The 21,125-nt window shown below is 47.9% G+C and overlaps 1 long non-coding RNA gene across 2 annotated transcripts; it reads left to right on the top strand.

The window, feature by feature from the left end:
• Nucleotides 1-265: 265 nt before the first annotated feature.
• Nucleotides 266-17,692, top strand: LOC138988930 (uncharacterized). 2 transcript variants are annotated; one of them, XR_011465206.1, is made up of 3 exons: nt 266-871; nt 1,165-1,361; nt 17,378-17,692. It is a non-coding gene; the product is annotated as an uncharacterized lncRNA (long non-coding RNA). The 2 variants fall into 2 exon arrangements; XR_011465207.1 differs by having other exon boundaries at nt 266-890.
• The last annotated feature ends 3,433 nt before the right edge of the window (nt 17,693-21,125 follow it).

Genomic DNA, 21,125 nt, shown 5'->3' with positions numbered 1-21,125 from the left:
GGGTCTTCGCTGCAGCGCGGCGGGGCGGGGCGACCGGCGGGGCTGGGGGCGGTGGGCAGGCCCGCGGGGGAGGGACCAGGGCCGGGAGGTGGGGCGCGGCCCCTTGGTCCTAGCGGACCCGCGGCGGGACCCCGCGCCCGGCCGTCCCCGTCCAGTGCCGGTTCCGTGCGGCCTTGGCAGTCCCGGGGGAGTCCCGGGCTCCCGCCCTCAAGGCTGGGGACCCGCGCTGGACACGCGACGCTGCACCGCTCCTGCACCTACCCTTGCAGGGACCCTGTGCGGCCGAGAGGAGCCGCAGGAGCGGGACGTCAACCGGCGGCTTCTGAGCCGGAGCTCGGGATTCTAGACCTCCTTCTAGACTACTTGTAGTTTCTAAGTTTTCTCTAGTGACCACTGCGGGGCTTTTTCAGTAAGAAAGACAGATTTTCCAAGGCGCCTGCAGAAGTTGAGCGGCCCGGCCTCGCTCTGCAAGCTCGCCTCTTTGCAGACCCGCCGGACCCCGCGATGCGGGGACCCGGACCAGGCTCCTTCTAGGGCCGCCCCACCGCGGCGGCCACGCCCAGACACGCCCACATCAGCTTCCCGGGTCCCGCCCCCAGGGCTGCGGCGAAAACCCGGCGCGGCGGACTTCTCGCGGCGCCGCGGGGGCCGACGTTCGCCGGGCTGGAGCCCCACGAGGGCAGGCTGACCCTGCTCGGCTCTCCCCGCCGCTCTCTCCCCGTCCCCTGTGAGCCTCGCGGGCGAGCGTCCCGACCCCCGCCGCGGCCCGGCCGCAGAAGCGGGTCAGGACCCGACTGAGCATGCTCGCCCGGTCGCCGCCGCGTCTGGACGCAGCCGGGCCTCTGGATCCGGCCGCACAGGGGCGGCGCAGGTGCGCGGTCCGGGCGCAGGTGCGCGGGAAGTGGCAGCGCCGGGCGTGGAGGGGGTCTGGCTCACGGGCGAGTGGACCTAGAAACCCTATTTTAACATTACTTTCATGACCTCAGGAACTTTCGGCTGGTTTTTTCTTTCAAGAAGCCTGAACCCTTCATTCCCGTCTCCAGGGTAGGAAGCATCTTTGACAACCACACGAGGACACGACATTGTCATCTGGTTTTTCAAACATTAAGGCCTTGTCCTCACTCTCAGGTCATTTTGCAATATGATAGTCCTCTTTGTCTTCAGACAGGTCTTCCTTTGAGACCCCACACTCTCCAGGGCCCTGCAGGACTGCGCTCGGCCACCTTGGACGAACTTGAGGTGGGCGTGGGAACTTCTTGGGTCACGGTTACGGAGGAGAGGACGGAAATGGAGAGCTTCCAGCGAGGAGAGTCTGCAGGCTGGAGAGGCATCAACTAAAGACCCCAGAGAGATGCCTTCAGGTCAGTGGGGTGAGGCCTGTTTCCCGTCTGGGGTGGGATGCGGGGAGCCGGGAGCGCTGGCCCACCAGGTTCTGCGCTATGGTGGGGTCCCCTATGTCGGGCGGCATCACTTTCCCCTCGTCCGGTCCCAGGGCAGCGCCAGCGTCCTAGGGGACACCACCTGTCGTGGAAGGTCACGCAGGCAAAGAACTTCCTGGGAAGCTTACTTACGCTGGTACTTCTCAGAGCCCTACCTTGTGCTGGGGTCCCCGCCTCTCTCCCCCGTCATTGTCCCTGCCTCCTGAGCCCTGCTCTTGAGCTTGCCCAGGCTCCTTGGCAGTCCTCAGCGCGAAGAGTCTAGCCTGGGAGACGATGGGTGAGAATTTGCACCCGGCCTGTCCCCAGCAGAACTGGTGAGCTGTGGTTGCCCCTCACCCTCATGTCCTAGCTCGGTGACCGGTACCCTTCTTCTCAGCTGTACACCCTTACGGATGTTGTCCCGGAGTCCTCATCCACTTTCCCCTGTTGTCTAGCTAGTTGCTGGCCCACTCACTTGCCGGTTGACGTCGCTGGGGGCAGACCCACCACCTGCCCCACCCTCTTCAGTCGCATGATCTTGGCCATCAATCAGAGTAACGACGTTCCAGAAGGATACTCCCTTAGTGATCTCTTCAATCCATCCTGTCTCCACACACTCTTCTTTCTAAGCAAATTGTATTTCAATATGTCTGCTAAAAATTCTTACATGGATTCCCAGTGCCTTCAGGATAAAGTCCGAGTTTAAGCATGAACTGGCCCCCGGCTCCCTCTCTGAATTAGTATGTCCCCCATCCCAGTGACTTACCATGCAAAGTCATACCTCTGTGTTCCTGTAGCTTTCCTGTGCCTCCTTTTGTCTTGCTCACCCCTTTGCTGACTTACTTCTTCAACACCCAGCACAGGTTGGGTGTTCTCTGACTTTCCCAGGGCTTCCTGGTGGGCACCTTGCCTGTTCCATATGCTTTGTCTCCATCTGACACACCTGACCTTGATTTATTTTCCTTCATCTCCACTGAACCGAGGCAGCATGGCTGCACAAGCTCCTGTGGACACTCTCTGTCTTCATTAAGACTATGCTTAATTAGTGAATGATAGATTTATGCACCCCTATAATATTTCAACTTCATTAATTTAAAAAATTCTTTTCAAGATTGCACATTGTGTTTTGTTGCATTGAGCAGCTTCAGCTGCATGCAACAAATTCTGGTACAAATATTTTCTAATTTTCCTTGTTACAGCTTCTTGGTCTTCTATGTGCTCAGTTGTGTCTGACTGTTTGTGGCCCCATGGACTGTGGCCCACCAGGCTCCTCTGTCCATAGGATTTCCTAGGGAAGAATACTGGAGAGGGTTGCTATTTCCTCCTCCAGGGGATCATCCCAACCCAGGGATAGGACCCGCATCTCCTGCATCTTCTGCATTGGCAGGCAGATTCTTTACCACTGTGACACCTGGGAAGCCCATGGCTTCTTAAATACACTCATCATTTAAAAGTGGACATTTAATTTCCAAATACATGGGGATTTTAAAGTATCTTTGATATTAATTTCTCATTTAAATGCTTTCTTTGTAATCACCCTCTGTGTTTTTTCATTCTTCTAATTTTATTGAGGCTTTTGATGATTAAGTCAAAGATCTCTCCTTGTCACATTGCACTTGAAAACATGTGAGTTATTTTCAAGTATCTTTTGACGTTGATTTCTAACATAACTCCACAGTGATAGAACAGATTCTGTATGATTTCAATACCTTTAGCCCATGAAATTTTTGCACCTGGTTTTACATCCCTGGGTATGTTCCAGTGTCTCCTAGTTTACAGTCTATGGGAACTTGAATAGAATTTGTATTATACTGTTTTGTGAAAATTGTATAAATCTTAATTATATTGAATTGGCTCATGGTACTTTTCAGGTCTACTGTATCCTTCTACTTTTCTATATTTTCATTCTGTTAATTTTTGAGCTTTTTATATTGAAACTCCAACTAAAAATCTTAATTTAGCTACTTAAAAATAATTGTAATATATAGTGAAACTATATGTAACTTTATTCTGTGTTTTCTGAGCCTCCCAGAAATGTGTTGTCATACCTTCATAATTTTAAAAAATGACAGTAAAAAAAAAATAATGCTGCAAAAAATATCCTTTCTGAGAATTGTAAGGAAAAATACTAGAATAAAGTTACATCATATGCAATTTGCTGAATGGCTGTGCTCCTCCGAGTGATGTAAGTGAGACCTCAGATCTGACCTCTGGCCCAGTGGGTTTTCTTCAGCTTCAGAGGTCAGGGCGTGTTTGCCGAGCCAGTCTCAGGCCCTTGTTTATCAGTCTGTGGCTGCAGAGTTCCACATGGTGTTGCTCATTAATCCGCAAACTCCTGTGTCCTCTCTCCTCGGTTCCTTCTACAGCGTAGTCATAGCCTTCTAATTATGGGTTACTCTTAGAATAGATTGTGTTTGTTTTTTTTTCCTGTTGAGAGTGTGGCACCAGGGAGGGCAGATTAACCGTTTAGAAGGAACGTACTTTCTGCGTCTCTCCTGGATCTCGTTGCTTGCCTGGCAGGACCAGCACTTGGAGCTGACTGTGGCAGGACTGGCCCCCTACTTCAGATTAGCTGGGGCTGGTTGGCACGCCCAGACCTCCTGGGCAGAGTGGGCCGGAGCCGGCAAGTCCAACAGGCCGTCCGGGTGACACCTGGGTTCATTTGAGAAACACAGTTGTATGTCATTTGGGTAAAAGAAAAACACTGACGAGTCCAGAACTTCAAGTTGCCCCTGTCGTGGTTTTCTCGGGTGGAGAGCTGCATGTGGGCGGGAAGCGTGTCAGGTCAGCTGTCTCAGAAGTGTTACCTGTGTGTCTGCTTGTTGATCAGCCGGCACTTGTGTTAGGGAGTCTGGGGGTCCTCACCAGCACAAAATAAGGCAGCTGCTTGCTCCTCTGTGTGCTTTACTTGGTGGCTGTTAGGCCACGTGTGAGTCCCTGGCACTCGCGTCCTCAGGGCAGCCCCCCTTGAAGGGGGTTGGGGGCTGTGGATGCTCTGACCTGACCCCTTCCCGGAAGAGTCTGGGAGGTGCAGCGTGACTCTCATTAGGCAGTGTCCTTGTTCCTGGGAGCCTGAACAGGCATGGGGCGGGTGGGGGAAGCCTGAGTCAGTGTTAGGAAGCATTCCCTTCCTTGTTCTGGATGTAGACGGAGCACTGATGCTGGTCCTCTGAGGGTGTGTGCACGTGTGTGGTCAGACCAGTCAGCCGGACACTGGCAGAGCAAAGGGCTGCCTGTGGCTCACGCAGGACTGGTGACCCAGCTGGGGCTCACACCCTCTCCAACTGCCTTCTGAGGCCATGGCAAAGCCCTGGTCACCTTCCAGCGGAGCCTGCTGCCCATCGGATTTCATTCCAGATTGTGACTCGGATTAGGGACATGGTTTATGGGCAGGAGAGGGATGAATCCGGGAGTCGCCTCTGTGTGCAGGGCCTTCCCCAGAGGAGAGGTGTTGGTGCAGGAAGGTCAGGGGAGGGCATCTCTCTGCAGAGAGCCTACATGGGAGGTAGGTGGGGGTGGAGGCTTTCTAAAACAAGACTTCAGAGCTGTGTTTCCTGTGGATTCTGAGAAAGTGATCTCTTGTGTGTAGCCTTTGTTCTGGTCTTTGAGTTTAGAGTCACCTCTGGAAGGAGGAAGGGAAGACATCCCCTTCCCCACCGTGGGTTAAAGTTGAGTGACCCGTGTAATGAAACTGACAACCACTGTCACTGATCGGAAAGTGAGAAACAGAGACGCAGAGAGGTGCCCCAGGAACTCCAGTCGGGAGACCCTGCGCCCACGTCGGGAGACCCTGTGCCCATGTCGAGTGCCGCTCTGCCCTGGACTTTGCCCAGAGGGGCACCTGCAGCCTGCAAACCTGGGTGGGAGGGACCGTGGACCCCGCACCTGAGAACTCCAAGGGGAAGCGAGAGAGTCGAGGTGTGGTTTTTGTGCTGGTGATTCCACGCTTCACTCATTTTTCAGCAATTATGTGCTAGAACTAGGAAGGGGCTTCCCAGGTGGTGCTAGTGGTAAAGAACTCCCCTGCCCATGCTGGAGACATCAGTTCAGTTCAGTTCAGTTGCTCAGTCGTGTCCGACTCTTTGCGACCCCATGAATCGCAGCACGCCAGGCCTCCCTGTCCATCACCAACTCCCAGAGTTCACTCAGACTCACGTCCATCGAGTCAGTGATGTCATCCAGCCATCTCATCCTCTGTCGTCCCCTTCTTCTCCTGCCCCCAATCCCTCCCAGCATCAGAGTCTTTTCCAATGAGTCAACTCTTCGCATGAGGTGGCCAAAGTACTGGAGTTTCAGCTTTAGCATCATTCCTTCCAAAGAAATCCTAGGGCTGATCTCCTTCAGAATGGACTGGTTGGATCTCCTTGCAGTCCAAGGGACTCTCAAGAGTCTTCTCCAACACCACAGTTCAAAAGCATCAATTCTTCGGGGCTCAGCCTTCTTCACAGTCCAACTCTCACATCCATACATGACCACTGGAAAAACCATAGCCTTGACTAGACGGACCTTAGTTGGCAAAAGTAATGTCTCTGCTTTTGAATGTGCTATCTAGGTTGGTCATAACTTTCCTTCCAAGGAGTAAGTGTCTTTTAATTTCATGGCTGCAGTCACCATCTGCAGTGATTTTGGAGCCCAGAAAAAGAAAGTCTGACACTGTTTCCACTGTTTTCCCATCTATTTCCCATGAAGTGATGGGACCAGATGCCATGATCTTCGTTTTCTGAATGTTGAGCTTTTAAGCCAACATTTTCACTCTCCACTTTCACTTTCATCAAGAGGCTTTTGAGTTCCTCTTCACTTTCTGCCATAAGGGTGGTGTCATCTGCATATCTGAGGTTATTGATATTTCTCCTGGCAATCTTGATTCCAGCTTGTGTTTCTTCCAGTCCAGCATTTCTCATGATGTACTCTGTATATAAATTAAATAAGCAGGGTGACAATATACAGCCTTGATGTACTCCTTTTCCTATTTGGAACCAGTCTGTTGTTCCATGTCCAGTTCTAACTGTTGCTTCCTGACCTGCATACAGATTTCTCAAGAGGAAGGTCAGGTGATCTGGTATTTCCATCTCTTTCAGAATTTTCCACAGTTTATTGTGATCCACACAGTCAAAGGCTTTGGCATAGTCAATAAAGCAGAAATAGATGCTTTTCTGGAACTCTCTTGCTTTTTCCATGATCCAGCGCATGTTGGCAGTTTGGTCTCTGGTTCCTCTGCCTTTTCTAAAACCAGCTTGAACATCAGGAAGTTCACGGTTCACGTATTGCTGAAGCCTGGCTTGGAGAATTTTGAGCATTACTTTACTAGCATGTCAGATGAGTGCAATTGTGCGGTAGTTTGAGCACTCATCTCACATGCTAGAGTCCCTTGGACTGCAAGGAGATCCAACCAGTCCATTCTGAAGGAGATCAGCCCTGGGATTTCTTTGGAAGGAATGATGCTAAAGCTGAAACTTCAGTACTTTGGCCACCTCATGCGAAGAGTTGACTCATTGGAAAAGACTCTGATGCTGGGAGGGATTGGGGGCAGGAGGAGAAGGGGACGACAGAGGATGAGATGGACGTGAGTCTGGGTGAACTCCGGGAGTTGGTGATGGACAGGGAGGCCTGGCGTGCTGCGATTCATGGGGTCGCAAAGAGTCGGACACGACTGAGCAACTGAACTGAACTGAACTTGAGCATTCTTTGTCATTGCATTTTTTGGGATTGGAATGAAAACTGACCTTTTCCAGTCCTGTGGCCACTGCTGAGTTGTCCAAATTTGCTAGCATATTGAATGCAGCACTTTCACAGCATCATCTTTCAGGATTTGAAAGAGCTCCACTGGAATTCCATCACCTCCATTAGCTTTGTTCATAGTGATGCTTTCTAAGGCCCACTTGACTTTACATTCCCGGATGTCTGGCTCTAGGTCAGTGATCACACCATCGTGATTATATGGGTCGTGAAGATCCTTTTTGTACAGTTCTTCTGTGTATTCTTGCCACCTCTTCTTAATATCTTCTGCTTCTGTTAGGTCCATACCATTTCTATCATTTATCGAGCCTATCTTTGCATGAAATGTTCCCTTGGTATCTCTAATTTTCTTGAAGAGATCTCTAGTCTTTCCCATTCTGTTGTTTTCCTCTATTTCTTTGCATTGATCACTGAGGAAGGCTTTCTTATCTCTTGCTATTCTTTGGTACTCTGCATTCAGATGCTTATATCTTTCCTTTTCTCCTTTGCTTTTCACTTCTCTTTTTTTCACAGCTATCTGTAAGGCCTCCCCAGACAGCCATTTTGCTTTTTAGCATTTCTTTTCCGTGGGGATTGTCTTGATTCCTGTCTCCTGTACAATGTCATGAACCTCAGTCCATAGTTCATCAGGCACTCAATCTATCAGATCTAGGCCCTTAAATCTATTTCTCACTTCCACTGTATAATCATAAGGGATTTGATGGTCTAGTGGTTTTCCCTACTTTCTTCAATTTAAGTCTGAATTTGGTAATAAGGAGTTCATTATCTGAGCCACAGTCAGCTCCCAGTCTTGTTTTTGTTGACAGTATAGAGCTTCTCCATCTTTGGTTGCAAAGAATATAATCAATCTGATTTCGGTGTTGACCATCTGGTGATGTCCATGTATAGAGTCTTCTCTTGTGTTGTTGGAAGAGGGTGTTTGTTATGACCAGTGCATTTTCTTGGCAAAACTCTATTAGTCTTTGCCCTGCTTCATTCTGTATTCCAAGGCCAAATTTGCCTGTTACTCCAGGCGTTTGTTGACTTCCTACTTTTGCATTCCAATCCCCTATAATGAAAAGGACACTTTTTTGGGTGTTAGTTCTAAAAGGTCTTGTAGGTCTTCACAGATCTGTTCAACTTCAGCTTCTTCAACGTTACTGGTTGGGGCATAGACTTGGATTACTGTGATATTGAATGGTTTGCCTTGGAAACGAACAGAGATCATTCTGTCGTTTTTGAGATTGCATCCAAGTACTGCATTTAGGACTCTTTTGTTGACCATCATGGCTACTCCATTTCTTCTAAGGGATTCCTGCCCACAGTAGTAGATATAATGGTCATCTGAGTTAAATTCACCCATTCCAGTCCATTTTAGTTCGCTGATTACTAGAATGTCGACATTCACTCTTGCCATCTCTTGTTTGACCACTTCCAATTTGCCTTGATTCATGGACCTGACATTCCAGGTTCCTATGCAATATTACTCTTTACAGCATTGGACCTTGCTTCTATCACCAGTCACACCCACAGCTGGGTATTGTTTTTGCTTTGGCTCCATCCCTTCATTCTTTCTGGAGTTATTTCTCCACTGATCTCCAGTAGCATATTGGGCACCTACTGACCTGGGGAGTTTCTCTTTCAGTATCCTATCATTTTGCCTTTTCATACTGTTCATGGGGTTCTCAAAGCAAGAATACTGAAGTGGTTTGCCATTCCCTTCTCCAGTGGACCACATTCTGTCAGATCTCTCCACCATGACCTGCCTGTAAAAGACTCAAATTAGATCCCCGGGTTGGGAAGAACCCCTGGAGGAGGGCATGGCAACCCACTCCAGTATTCTTGCCTGGAGAATCCCACAGACACAGGAAGCTGGTGGGCTCCAGTCCATGGGATCTCAGAGAGTCAGATACGACTCTGAAGCGACTTAGCACGCACACAGGAAGGAAGGAAAGGAATTCTGTCCTCTGTTTATCTTGTGGGTGCTTATGATAAAAAGTGGCTCCAGCTGGGACAAAGGCTGAGGGGAGCCCCAAGGTGCAGCTGAACCTGGTGGGCAGAGGCCCAGGTGGATGGCAGTGGAGAGGAGCCTGGTGAGGAGGAACAAAGGGCGTGGGGATAATGGGTGCTGGCTCTGCAAAAGGCAAAAAGAGCTGGTTTAGGAGAACTGAAGGACTGGGAGGCCCAGAGGCCCTGCTTTCCATGGGTACTGGCTTCCTCTTGGGCCTTCCCCTCTGCCAGGTTCTGGTCCTGGCAGTCCAAGCCTTGCCCTGGGGCAGCAAGGTGGGTGGGGGGGGGGCGATGGGGGCGGGGGGGTCAGGTTCTGGAGCCAGCAGCATGGGGGCATTGGACAGCCACACAGGAATTATCACCACAGTGATGGGATGGGGCTGAACTTACTTCTGATGCTGCTACCACTGTAACTTGAGCCCTGTCAAGGAAATGAAGTCTCCCAATAGATTGAAAGTCCTCCCCTGTCACAGGAGACACACCGAAGTGTGCCAAGCTTCATTCTGATCCCTGCCCCATCTCCCTAACAAGTGCAGTGTCTACCATTGCTACAGGAACAGTTGTGGGGTGTGTTCTCCATGGTGGGCAAGTGTGCTTGTGAATCGTTCTTCACTGCTTCCAGCCACACAGGGGTTGACCCAGCTGAATCATCCGACCCAGTGCAGAAGAGTCTCCTCCTGGCTGGACCACACCAGAGTTTCAGACAGACACAAATTCTGCAGCTTCTCTTCAGCAGGCATTTCAATCTCATCGCATATAGATTCTGGCATGTAAGCTAGGCCAATACATTTTGCTGAATAAAATGTTGGAATTGGTGTTAGACCCACATGTTGGAGTATTTTGGAGGCAGGCGTGTAAAAATACAAAATCTGTCATTCAGTTGGTTAGTGGGAAATGCCATCCAGGCTTTGGGCTCCATCTATGTCATGTTGATTTGGCTTTTCTCTCTGGTGAAGTGCTTTAGATCCATTACCAGTGTGTTTCTCCCTTACTTGGGGCAGCTGGCAAAAAGGCAGAGCTGCGAATAAATCCTGGATGAGTGTGGGACTGAATTCATGTAAATTTTTGCAGAAGGCTACTAAGTGGCTGGTTTTTTCAGCATCATGGTTCAAGGGCCCTCTATTGTGATAGATGAGCGTTTCTGCTATTAATTTCAACGAACCTTTCCTTTTGCTTTAATAGGAATCCTAACATGTCTTGGAATCAGCCCTTCCTTGGGGAATGTTGTGATTGTGCATATGAACTGAATGCGCCAGTTTGCTCATGTTGAATGGAAATGGGCTGTAGGATCAGGGAGAAAGGCAGTCAGAAATTGCTGACACACCCGATGACACTGGCTGGTGATGTCCTGCATCATCAGAGCGGAGTTAGGAGAGTGCTCTGCAAGGCTGGGTCCACGTGGCTGACTTCAGTGAGTTATAGGTCCATGGGTCTGTGCTTGGCCTGTAGTGCTAATGACTGCAGATGGACTGAGCTAACCAGCCGGTCTTCAGGAACCTCTGGCTGGTACATGAATATAACATTTAATTATGTTAAAAGTCCACTGTCGCTTATTCCCCATAAGAGACAGAGGAGATGATGGCCCGTCATCTGCTAGCCGCTTATCGATGTGTAATTCACCTGCCACTGGGCCCGCAGTCCTCTGGCGCCAGAGAAGTGGGAGAGCCAGGGCGGCTCTGAAGGTGTCCTGAGCCCCAGACTAGCCCGGCCGCAGCCTGGAGTCGTTTCCATGGGCAGGGTCAACATCTGCCTTCCAGCCTTCGGGGCTTCGGTTCTGAAGGTCCGGTCTGGTTTTCTGTCTCTCTCGTTTTCGCTTGTATTGACTCTCACCCCACTCATTCTCTTGAGGGTGTCATTTCTTTCCTTTCGTCCTGTCGTGGGATGACTCCTGAGAAGACTTACCGGAGAAGGAGGAGCCACATCAGTGCTGAGACCCCAGGGATGGGGGGAGGCCAGGCTGCAGCCCCTGATGGCGGTCTCCCTAGCCTCTCGTCCAGGACGGCTCCCAAGACCGCACACAGGGCATGCTGAATTGATTTATCTGTAACGAGATTCTGGCTCAGGTTTCCCTTGAATAGTAGTTGTTACCTAACTTGGAGGATTCAGAATGTGACCTGACAGGCCAGTCAGGAGCATTGAATTACACAATTCAAGCCCTGCCAGCTTTCAGACCCCCTGGAAATACACCTTTGTCTGCTGTGATGTGCTGTGTTGGATTGTCAGGAATCAGTTAGGACCGCGGGACCGCGGCCCCAGCTTCACCGAAAGCCCTCCCGTTGCTGGGTCTGCCTGGGCCTCACCTCCTCTGGGAGGAGCCTCTGTCTATGTGGGCCTCTGCTGGCAGGGCCTGGGGGCCAGGGGGCTGAAGGCCGAAAGCGCAGGGTGATGGGCACCTTCTGGGGCCCATGGTTCCGGAGTTTAGGAGGGGATGTGTGTCTGCACTTCATCCTCTTGTCAGTGGAGTACGATGTTTTTATGGACTCTGTATGTCTAATATTTATAAACGCATGTTTATACTTTTAGAGGGAGAATATTTTTCGTTTGCTGCACCAGGAGTCAAGCTGCATCCTCCTAAACAGCTGGGCTTCCCTGGTGGCTCAGTGGTAAATAATCCACCTGCAATGCAGGAGACATGAGAGATGCAGGTTCGACCCCTCAGTTGGGAAGATCCCCTGGAGAAGGAAACTGCAAATCACTCCAATGTTCTTGCCTGGAGAATCCCGTGGGCAGAGGAGCCTGGAGGGCTATAGTCCATGAGGTCGCAAAGAGTCAGGGCAATGATATATGAGCATCATGACAATTTGCTCTGAATGTCAGCACAAGAAATTAGTCACAGAACTTGTGACTTTTAGAAAGGATTAGATGCAATATTTTGGACCAGTGAAAGTCATATTGCACATAAGTGAGAAAATAGAGTCTAATGCATGCATTTTAATTTATTACAAAATAAATATGCCAAATTTGTCTAACAATTTAGAGACATTGCATAATTTATAGTGACAGTTCATTTACGAAAGAACTAGGGTATCTTTTTTTTTTTTTAAGTCATAAAACAAAGTGGAGAGTGACTCTTATCCCATGAGTGATTTATGGCAGAAGATTAATAAAAAAAAATTAAGCATAATGAATGTACTTGCATGACAGGATTATAGCAGGAATAAATATCACAATAAATAGCAACAAATTTTACATTTTTAATCAGTCTAAGGAATTTTACTACACAGCAAATTAATTTTGTTTTTATCTGGCACAACATTAAAATTGTTTTATCAAGCAAACTGCATTGAACACACATTGCCCGTCCTCCCAAACTAGTTGAAACTCCTTGGGGACGGAAGCCTGTCTCTGGTTTATGCAGCCTCTGCATCCAGGGTGTTACTCTGTGTGATCGATACTGGCTCAGTGTCTGCTGGGTCAAACCTGACTGTAAGGTTTTTTATTTTGGACTATAGTTGATTTACAATGATGTATTAGTGTCTGCTGTTAATATATATATATATTAGCAAAGTGAATCATATATATATACACATACATACACACATGTGCTCACGTGTACTCAGTCATGTCTGACTCTTTGCGACTCCATGGGCTATAGCCCTCCAGACTCTTCTGTCCAGGATTCTCCAGGCAATAAATTGGATTAAAGATTTATTGAGCATGGTCCCACCCATCAGAACAAGACCCAGTTAACCCTCAGTCAGTCTCTCCCATAAGGAAGTTTCCATAAGCCTCTTATCCTTCTCCATCAGAGGGCAGACAGACTGAAAACCACAATGACAGAAAACTAACCAATCTAATCACATGGACCACAGCCTTGTCTAACTCAATGAAACTATGAGCCATGCCATGTAGGGCCACCCAAGACGAACGGGTCATGGTGGAGAATTCTGACAAAATGTGGTCCACTGGAGAAGGGAGTGGCAAACCACTTCATTACTGTTGCCTTGAGAACCCCATGAACAGTATGAGAAGGCAGAAAGATAGGACATTAAAAGATGAACTCCCTAGGTCGGTAGGTCCCCAATATGCTACTGGAGATCAGTGGAGAAATAATTCCAGAAAGAACGAAGAGACAGAGCCAAAGCAAAAACAACACCCAGTTGTGGGTGTGACTGGTAATGGAAGCAAGGTCCGGTGCTGTAAAGAGCAATACTGCATAGGAACCTGGAATGTCAGGTCCATGGATCAAGGCAAATTGGAAGTGGTCAAACAGGAGATGGCAAGAGTGAATGTCGACATTCTAGGAATCAGCGAACTAAAATGGACTGGAATGTGTGAATTTAACTCAGATGACCATTATATCTACTACTGTGGGCAGGAATCCCTTAGAAGAAATGGAGTAGCCATGATGGTCAACAAAAGAGTCCTAAATGCAGTACTTGGATGCAATCTCAAAAATGACAGAATGATCTCTGTTCATTTCCAAGGCAAACCATTCAATATCATGGTAATCCAAGTTTATGCCCCAACCAGTAAGGCTGAAGAAGCTGAAGTTGAACAGTTCTGGGAAGACCTACAAAACCTTCTAGAACTAACACCCACCAAAGATGTCCTTTTCATTATAGGGGACTGGAATGCAAAAGTAGGAAGTCAAGAAACACCTGGAGTAACAGGCAAATTTGGCCTTGGAATACAGAATGAAGCAGGGCAAAGGCTAACAGAGTTTTGTCAAGAGAATGCACTGTCATAGCAAACACCCTCTTCCAACAAGACAAGAGAAGACTCTACACATGGACATCACCAGATGGTCAACACCAAAATCAGATTGATTATATTCTTTGCAGCCAAAGGTGGAGAAGCTTTATACAGTCAGCAAAAACAAGACTGGGAGCTGACTGTGGCTCAGATCATGAACTCCTTATTGTCAAATCCAGACTTAAATTGAAGAAAGTAGGGAAAACCATTAGACCATTCAGGTATGACCTAAATCAAATCCCTTATGATTATACAGTGGACATGAGAAATAGATTTAAGGGATTAAAGCTGATAGAGTGCCTGATGAACTATGGAATGAGGTTCGTGACACTGTACAGGAGACAGTAATCGAGACCATCCCCAAGAGAAAGAAATGCAAAAAAGCAAATTGGCTGTCTGACAAATAGCTGTGGAAAGAAGAGAAATGAAAAGCAAAGGAGAAAAGGAAAGATACCCATCTGAAGGGAGAGTTCCAAAGAATAGCAAGGAGAGATAAGAAAGCCTTCCTCAGTGATCAATGCAAAGAAATAGAGGAAAACAACAGAATGGGAAAGACTGGAGATCTCTTCAAGAAAATTAGAGATACCAAGGGAACATTTCTTGCAAAGATGGGCTAGATAAAGGACAGAAATCGTATAGACCTAACAGAAGCAGAAGATATTAAGAAGAGGTGGCAAGAATACACAGAAGAACTATTCAAAAAAGATCTTCATGACCCAGATAATCACAATGGTGTGATCACTCACCTAGAGCCAGACTTCCTGGAGTGCAAAGTGAAGTGGGCCTTAGGAAGCATCACTACGAACAAAGCTAGTGGAGGTGATGGAATTCCAGCTGAGCTATTTCAAATCCTAAAAGATGATCCTGTGAAAGTTCTGCACTCAATATGCCAGCAAATATGGAAAACTCAGCAGTGGCCGCAGGACTGGAAAAGATCAGTTTTCATTCCAATCCCAAAGAAAGGCAATGCCAAAGAATGCTCAAACTCCCACACAATTGCACTCATCTCACATGCTAGCAAGGAAATGGCAACCGACTCCAGTACTTTTGCCTGGAGAATCCCATGGATGGAGGAGCCTGGTGGGCTACAGTCCACGGGGTCGCAAAGAATAGGACACTACTGAGTGACTTCACTTTCTTTCTTTCATATGCTGGCAAAGTAATGGTCAAAATTACAATACATGAACCATGAACTTCCAGATGTTCAAGCTGAATTTAGAAAAGGCAAAAGAACCAGAGAACAACTTGCCAACATCTGTTGGATCATTGAAAAAGCAAGAGAGTTCCAGAAAAACATCTATTTCTGCTTTATTGACTTTGCCAAAGCCTTTGACTGTGTGGATCACCGCAAACTGTGGAAAATTCTGAAAGAGATGGAAATACCAGACCACCTGTCTTGCCTCCTGAGAGCTCTGTATGCAGGTCAGGAAGCAACGGTTAGAACTGGACATGGAACAACAGACTAGTTCCAAATAGGAAAAGGAGTACATCAAGGCTGTATATTGTCACTGTGCTTATTTAACTTCTATGCAGAGTACATCATGAGAAACGCTGGGCTGGAGGAAGCACAAGCTGGAATCAAGATTGCCAGGAGAAATATCAGTAACCTCAGATATGCAGATGACATCACCCTTATGGCAGAAAGTGAAGAAGAATTAAAGAGCCTCTTGATGAAAGTCAAAGAGGAGAGTGAAAAAGTTGGCTTAAAACTCAACATTCAGAAAACTTAGATCACGGCATCCAGTCCCATCACTTCATGGCAAATAGATGGGGAAACAGTGGAAATAGTGTCAGACTTTATTTTTCTGGGCTCCCAAATCACTGCAGATGGTGATTGCAGCCATGAAATTAAAAGATGCTTACTCCTTGGAAGAGAAGTTATGACCAACCTAGACAGCATATTAAAAAGTAGAGACATTACTTTGCCAACAAAGGTCCTCCTAGTCAAGGCTATGGTTTTTCCAGTAGTCATGTATGGATGTGAGAGTGGGACTATAAAGAAAGAAAGCTGAGCACCGAAGAACTGATGCTTTTGAACTGTGGTGTTGGAGAAGACGCTTAAGAGTCCCTTGGACTGCAAGGAGATCCAGTCAGTCCATCCTAAAGGAAATCAGTGCTGAGTATTCATTGGAAGGACTGATGTTGAAGTTGAAACTCCAATACTTTGGCCACGTGATGTGAAGAAGTGACTCATTGGAAAAGACCCTGATGCTGGGAAAGATTGAAAGCAGAAGGAGAAGGGGATGACAGAGGATGAGGTCGTTGGATGGCATCACCAACTCAATGGACATGAGTTTGAGTAAACTCTGGGAGTTGGTGATGGACAGGGAGGCCTGGTGTGCTGCTGTTCATGGGGTCGCAGAGAGCTGGACACTACTGAGTGACTGAACATTTGCATGAGTAAAAAGTACTGGTTTGTCAAGTTGCTTCTGAGTCTTGGGCAGAATGGACTTGAAGACAGTCTTTGGTAAATATATAGTTCATTAACATAGCTTAAGACAAACATTGCCATAAGGAAAATGCATTGGTCAGGTCAAGGTTTGAGAAGAATTAAGTTCAGGTGGAGCCAGGTGTTGTCATGGCAACACAGAACTTTAAAAGGAACCTCTCTTTAAATTTGTATAGAAAAAGAAAAAATCTAGGACTTGTAGTTTGTTTCCTCCTGCAGCTAAAGAGAGAGATAAAAAATGTCTGACACTTGCAGCCAATTTCCTCCATTTGGAGACCCCTGGCCTTCCTGCCTGTTACCCTCTCATGTCTGGGCAGTGAAATCCACAGCACTGTATTGAAGAAACCTCTCAAATTCCTAGGTAGCTGGCGGCTGGGGAGATGCCCCAGGGTCCCTGATCACCCACAGGATCTAATCTGTTCTGCCTTAGTAGTAAACCTTCAGAAACTTCATTGGTGGTCCAGTGGTTAGGAGTCCAGGCTTCAAATGCAGGAGGCACAGGGTCAGTCCTCGATCAGGGAACTAGGGTCCCACATGCCATGCGAAGTGGCCAAAAAAAGAAAAAAAAAAAAACCTTTATGCTTCAGTGCATTTTACTATAAGGATTAGACTTAAGTCACATTTTCTCCATCTCATGCAAGAAAGGGTCAGATGCAGGAGTCAGAGACCACACTGCCTTTTGTCCTCTAAGGAAGGTTTCTGTGATGTGAAGGAGACTGGAGATCACAGCAGATCTTTCATTGAGGTGTGTTATTGGAGGGGCAGCCATTCAGCAGCCTGGCTATGCACAGAGGTTTTGATCTAGCTTGAACTTTTCAAGGGAGGCCTGCTTGATTGGCCACTGCTCTCAGATCATAGGACATGTGACAGTAAAAGCAGGGTATTATTTATGATTAGAATTTAGTCTCACTCTATTCTGGTTTTAAGACCATCACAGGAGGTTGCTTGAGGCAGAGATGACCTGTAAGATCTGATGGGTGGTCCCAAGTTCATCAATATTGTCTTTGGACCAGAGGTACAGTATTTCTGCTCTAGCTGTGTGAGTGAGTTTCTCCATCTGCCCTTTGTTTCTTGACCTTTCCTTTAACAGGGACCTTGCTAATCTCACTGCCTTCAGAGTCCTGTGTGTAATCTGCTAAGGAACCTGGGGGATCACAACCAGTGCGAGATTCATCCTGAAACAACCAGATGGTCTAAACGCCAGGGATGCCGCTTCAGTTTATGCTCCAGGACCAGGGACCGTGATGGCTTATGTTATAGCAAGATGCCTGCTGACAGTGCCGTGAGGGTACCACGTGCAGGAAGCGTCCCTGGGGCCACTGCGCTGAAGGCGCCCCCATGCCGAGTAAGAACTGCACATGGAGGCTGTGCATTCCAGGAGCTCTGTGACTTGGTTGTCTTCTCATTAAAGTACATTTAATCTTGAATAAGTACATTTCGTTTTTATCAATTAAATTTCATTTTTATTAGTAATTACATTTGACTTAATAATAATTGCATCTAATAGTGGCCTTCCCAGATGGCTAAAGAATCTGCCTGCTAAACAGGAGACACGTGTTCAATCTCTGGGTTGGAAAGATCCCCTGGAAAAGGAAATGACAACCCACTCCAGTATTCTTGCCTGGAGGATTCCATGGGCAGAGGAGCTTGGCAGGCTACGGTCCATGGGGCTGCAAAAGAGTAGGACCTGACTTAGGGACTAAATAGCAGCAGCAGCAGTGTTTAATATTTCCAATAACGAACCCTTCCCAGCAGCCTGGTGTCCTCTGGGGGCCAAGTAGCTTGGGTCCATGTACTCAGTTCCCTAGACATCAGATGCTCCATGTCCTGGCTGGTGGCACCTGGCCAGCCTGCAGATGGGGTGTCTCTCTCCAACACATGCAGTCCTGCCATCTGAGCTGCCTGCGTTTACCAGGGCAGCTGGTCCTTCCCTGACATGTTGTGACATTGTGTCCAAGGGTGTGCCCTGCATGGCCGTATGTGCTGTGTCCCTGCGTCCTAGCACCTGGGTGGGGGCAGACCCCAAGCCCACTGGAGTGAGTCTGTTGCAGGAAGGAGGACCCCTTCCAGGGCCTGAAACCAGGCTCTTGTCTAACACTCGGAAATGAATTGTCTGAGGAGACACATGTGCTGACAAAGCAAGAGATTTTATTGGGAAAGGGCACCCGGGCAGAGAGCAGGAGGGTAAGGGAACCCAGGAGAACAGCTCTGCCACATGGCTTGCAGTCTCGGGTTTTATGGTGATAGAATTAGTTTCTGGGTTGTCCTTAGCCAATCATTCTGACTCAGAGTCCTTCCTGGTGGTGCATGCCTTGTTCAGCCAAGATTGATGCCAGACAGAAGGATTCTGGGAGGTGGTCGGACATGTGGCGTCTCCTTCTGACCTTTCTGGAACTCTTCCAGTTGGTGGTGGCATATTAGTTCCGAGTTCCTTACCAGGACCTCCTGTTGTAAAACAACTCATGCATATGGTTACTATGGTGCCTGGCCAGGGTGGGCAATTTCAGTCAGTGTGCTTCCCCTAACAAGTCCTGCTGGGCTTGTGCCAAGTGTGCACCGAGGGGTGATGTCCATGGGCTGGTCCGCACAGGCTGGCAGGTGGGGTCCATCCTTCTCTGTGCCATGGATGGAGTCCTGTTTCCCCCAGAGTTTCCCACGTGGGAGCCTAATTCCCAACGGGCTGGTCTTAGGAAGGGTGGATGGGTGTTGAGGGTGAGCTCTCCTTCTGGACTGGCACTCCTGTGAGCAGAGTCAGAGAGGGCCCTCCTCACATGGGGACACAGCAGAGGCAGCTGTGCAGGCTGGGAACACTGCCCCCAGCCCTGCCAGAAGCTGACCCGTGGACTCCCAACCTCCAGAGTGTGACAGTAATGTCTGCTGTTTAAGCTCCCAGCCCAGGGAATTGTGACAGCAGCTTAGGCTGACTAAGATGCCATGTTTCCAGGGGAGGTTTGTCTAGAACATGGTCTTTCCATCAGCTCACAGCAGGGCTACTGGGAGGCCAGCTATGGGGGTGGCAGCATTCGGGTCGCCCTTAGCACAGATACTGCTGTGGGGTTGTTTGTACTTGATGTTTATGGGCCTGTGACTCCAGTGCAGGGGCCTTAGATCCAACTTTTCAACTGGTTCTGGATTTTGCTCATTTTGAGACACTTTGTTAGTCACTCAGTCATGCCCAACTCTGTGTCTTCCCATTGACTAGCCTGCCAGTCTGCTCTGTCCATGGGATTCTTCAGGCAAGAATACTGGAGTGGGTAGCTTTTCCCTTCTCCAAGGGATCTTCCTGACTCAGGGATTGAACCCAGGTCTCCTGCATTGGCAGTTGGGTTCTTTACCGTCTGAACTACCAGGGAAGCCTTTATGATAATTCAAAAGCTCTCTTACAGAAGAGGTGTATAATGTATTTGTTCACACTGAAACTCTTGGATTCTGAGTTTTTGTTTTAAAATTTTCTGGCAAAATCATTTGTTAAAATTATTAAATTAAAAAAAAACCTTAAAATTTGTTAAAATTATAAAAATTAAAAAAGAAAAATTTCCAGGTTATTCCCATCTGTGAGCTCATCCAACCCCTCGACTGTTTCATTGGTCTCCACCGGCAGCCAGGCTAGGTTTTAAGACAGCAAAAGAGGCTTACCCAGAGTCTTTGAATTGATCTAGCCTCTGCACAGTCACCCCCTCCCCCACCCACCATCTGCAGTTCTAATGGCTGACCCCTTCTGCTTACTTCTGCTGGGTCTCACTGTGTGTATTTACACATAACCAAATATATTGAGATAAAGGTAGTGAAATTTAGGTGATGAGTGTTAGTAGTTTGCTAGGGTTGTGGTAACAAAGTTTCACAAACTGAGTTTCACAAAGGGAAACTTATCTCTTAGTTCTGGAGGCTAGAAACCCAAGATCAAGGCGTCAGTCAGCAGGACCATTGTCCCTCCGGGAAGGGGTCCGTCAGGACTTCAGTGTATGAATTTGGGGGGACACAATTCCACACATAACTGTGATTGGCATGAAGACAGTCTGCTTATGGAGGCTTAGAACCAGTGGGGTCCTGGGAGATTATTGGATGCAACCTTAAAATTTGGACATGAGCTCAGTGGGCAGTAAAGACCTTATTATATTCAAAATTAAATCAGGTGATTTGTCATTGTTTAGTCATGCCTGGCTCTTTGTGACCCCATGGACTGTAGCCCGCCAGGCTCCTCTGTCCATGAGATTTCCCAGGCAAAATTATGGAGTGGGTTGCCATGTCCTCCTCCAAGGGATCTTTCTGACCCAGGAATCGAACCCGTGTCTCTTATATCTTCTGCATTGGCAGGTGGGTTCTTTACCTTCTGAGCCACCAGGGAACTCCTTAATCAGCTAAACCATCCTCCAAATGCTCCAAAATAATGAATGCTCCCTGCTGTCTGCCCATGTCTCTTCTCCAGCCCCAGTGGGCATTCTCTTTCTCCGACTGCCCATCCTCCTGGTTCCAGCCCACCTCCACTGCCCCAGGAAACATTCCACCCAACCCTGCACCACCAGCCTTGTAGTAACTAGGTCCCTTCTGTCTCCTGATTTTTATTCACTGAAATTTTCAATGTACACACCACTTTATGTTTTAATCATGTTGTGCATTTTTAGGCTTTGTGCATTTGTCCATGGAAAAGTTTCTGGTTCTGTTATTAAAAGGAACTCTGATACTTAGGCACGTGAAATTTTTCTGAAATATAGTTTTTTTCCATTTTTTTTTTTTTTTTTAGCTGTATCAAGTAGCATGTGGGATCTTAGTGCCGGGACCAGGGATCAAACCCAAGCTCCCTGCATTGGAAGCACAGGGTCCCAACCACTGGACAGCCA

This window comes from Bos mutus, chromosome 8, assembly GCF_027580195.1.
Source record: "Bos mutus isolate GX-2022 chromosome 8, NWIPB_WYAK_1.1, whole genome shotgun sequence".
In the NCBI taxonomy this organism is placed as follows: domain Eukaryota; kingdom Metazoa; phylum Chordata; class Mammalia; order Artiodactyla; family Bovidae; genus Bos; species Bos mutus.
Note: the sequence above shows the minus strand (reverse complement) of the source record. Positions and strands in the feature narration are given on the sequence as shown.